Raw genomic sequence first — 3,169 nt, 5'->3', positions numbered from 1 at the left:
TATTTATTTGAGAGAGAGACAGAGATAGTGAGAGAGGGCACGAGCTGGGAGGAAAGGGGGAAGCAGGGTCTCCACTGAGCAGGGATCCCGATGGGGAACTCTATCCCTGGGATCATGACCTGAGCCCAAGGCAGACGCTTAACTGACTGAGACCCCCAGGCGCCCCTATACATCAACTTAACAAGTATTTGTTTACTACCTACTACACAGGAGGAAGCTAGGCCCTATGGGGTAATACAGCAGAGTAAAGACAGGCTCGTTTCTTCAAAAAACCTATACTTTCATGGGGAAAGCAAGACATACTTTATGAATCTGTGACGCAGTCTGCATTACATGAGTAAAACACGCAACACAGCAGCCCCCCTTATCCACAGAGGATGGTCCAAGACCCCCAGGGGATGCCTGAAACCATGGATAGTCCCAAACTCTCTCTCTATTATGTTTCTTCCTAGAGGTACATCCCTCGGATAAAGTTTAATTTATAAACTAGGCACAGTAAGAGATTAACAACAATAACGACCACACAGAACAACTCTAACAATATACTATGATAAAAGCTATGTGAATGTGGTGTCTTCAAAAATATCTTATTGTACTGTACTCGGGCTTCTTTGTGTGATGATTGATGAGAGATGATAAAATGCCTACATGATGAGGTGAAGTGAGGGGAAGGCCATAGGAGTGGTGACACAGCGCTAGGCTACTAGTGAACTTCTGACTGTGTATCAGAAGGAGGATCATCTGCTTCTGGACTATGGTTGACTGCGGGTAACAAACGTCAGCAAGCGAAAGCGTGGATATGAGGAGACTACTATATAGACTATAAGAGGTCAGGAGAAGGCACAATTTCTAGCTGAGGTTTCCTCTTCTTTTTTTTTTTTAAGGTTTTATTTATTTATTTGAGACAGAGAGAAACTGAGAAAGAGAGAGAAAGAGAAAGGGAGTGCAGGAGCTGGGGGGATGGGCAGAGGGAGAGGGAGAAGCAGACTCCCTGCTGAGCAGGGATCCCGACGACGTGGGGCTTGATCCCAGGACCCTGGGATCATGACCTGAGCTGAAGGCAGATGCTTAACCGACTGAGCCACCCATGCGCCCAGAGATTTCCTCTTCCTTAAGACACCTCAGGTTTCACCTCCTCTAGGAAGACCTCCCTTGACACCTCTCTCCATCCCACCACTAAGCTCTGCTCCGTCTCTCTCCTCTGTTCTCCCATAACATTCTAGGCACAGTGCTCTCATTCATGCTCCAGACTACTGTAAATAAATGTCTATTCTCCTGCCTCTTCTACTAGACTGTAAGTGTTTTAAGAGCCCAAACGATGGTTTGTCCACAGGGCATCCCTAGGACATGGCACAATGTCTGACACACAGCAGGTGGTCGGGTCTATTGAATTTGCCATAATGAAATGTTTACCGGAAAGGGGGCCATAAAATTGGGGTTCTGGTCCCAGCCCTGCTACTAACCTGAACTCTCTGGGTTTTAGTTTCCTCACCTGCAGTACATGAGGGTTGAACCAAATGACCTTCGAGAGCACTTCTAGCCCTGTCATTCTATAGCTATTTCTTCTGTTAGTGCCATGGACTATCTGGGAGCTGAGCTATCACTGGGCATCTCTTCTCTACATTGATTGTGGGTTGAACGTTGTAGTAGAAACTCCATGGGTTCTCAGGGAGCTTCAGCTTTCTTTCCAAAGTTCCTGGGGTGAAAAGTAATCTTTTCAGATTATGTAATCTTTTCTCTCAGTCACCTTTCCTCTCCAGGAAGAAGAGACACTAGAAAAATAAAACACATGGAGGGTGGCTTGTGGTGTGTATTTCTTTGGGGGTGAGGTGACACTATATGACTCTATTTGCAACAACAATAGCAAAAACAACGTGTCCGTCAGTATGACCTTGCCTTCCTTCCCCTTTCTACAAAAGCCTACCTCAGTGAGTTTTCTCCATAGGCGGCTTTGGCTCAGTTGTCACCATGTTTCACTTTTGGTGAAAGAATTTTAACTGAGTGTTAAGAAAGTCATCCTGCCTCAGGAAAAACCACCTAGCTGCTTTTGCTCTTCCTTCTGTTCTCTGCAAGTTAGTTTCTTTCCTTTCCCATCCCTAATCCAACCTCTCTAGCTCAGCCCCTCACACGCCTCCATGCCCCAGGGTCCTCATTCCTGACCCTTTCACCCTTGGCCCCATGAACTGCATTTTCACCCATTCGATGCATTTACCCATTCATCAGCTCTCATGAAGTACCTACCTTCGATCAAGGCCAAGGAATGGATCTCAGAAAGTTTTATAGAGAAGATACTTGAGCGGGGTCTTGAAGGAGAATAGGAGTCCACTAGGGATGGGGTGGGGGATGAATAGGGAAGCATGATGGCAGTCAGAGGAACATGTACAGTCAATGGGGCATAGAACTTGTAACATAGGTAGGGGCCCTCAGGAAACCTAGGATGTAGGGAAAGGGTTGGAAGTAACGTTGGAAAAGTGACCAGAGGGCAAATAATGAAGGGTCTCGCATGCCATGCTAAGGGTTTGGATTTTATCCAACAGGCTATAGGGGACCATGGAAAGCTTTTAGGGAGGAGATTAAGAATCAGATTTGCATTTAGAAAAACCACGCTGGCAGTAGAATTAATTCAGTTAATTCCTTCGAGAGGAAGACCACTAGGAGGAGGACTTGTCGGAAAACCATTGCAATATTCTAGATGAACGAGAGGCCTGAGCCAATGCAGCAGTGAGAGGGGTGAATGCGAGTGGACAGCTGTGCCCAGGAGTGCAGTATTTAGGAGGTGAGTGACAAACTAGTAACCGATTAAAGAGATGAAAGAGATGAGGGAGATTTCTGACGCCTTTGCTAGGCTGGATGGCAGAGCTGTCTATTGGAACAGGAGTCACAGGAATAATCAGGCTTGAGGGAAAAGTAATGAGACACATTTTGGACGTGTTGGGTACAAAAGGGAATCTTTCAAGTTCTGTTGGAAGCACAGCCCCTGAGAGAGAGGTGAACACCTTTCAAGCAGCTTAATGAGAAATTGCATGATTCTGTACGGCTGATAAAATTGAAGATTAAGTTAATGCCGTTTACTTGATTTCTTAGTGAGAAGTCTATTGTATTTAGAAATCTTCATTAATTTAAAAAGCAATTTTAGAAACCAAAGCTCTTCTAGAAGTGGAATGCATTC

The sequence above is a fragment of the Zalophus californianus genome, chromosome X (assembly GCF_009762305.2).
Source record: "Zalophus californianus isolate mZalCal1 chromosome X, mZalCal1.pri.v2, whole genome shotgun sequence".
NCBI lineage: Eukaryota > Metazoa > Chordata > Mammalia > Carnivora > Otariidae > Zalophus > Zalophus californianus.
This window is presented reverse-complemented; position numbering follows the sequence as displayed.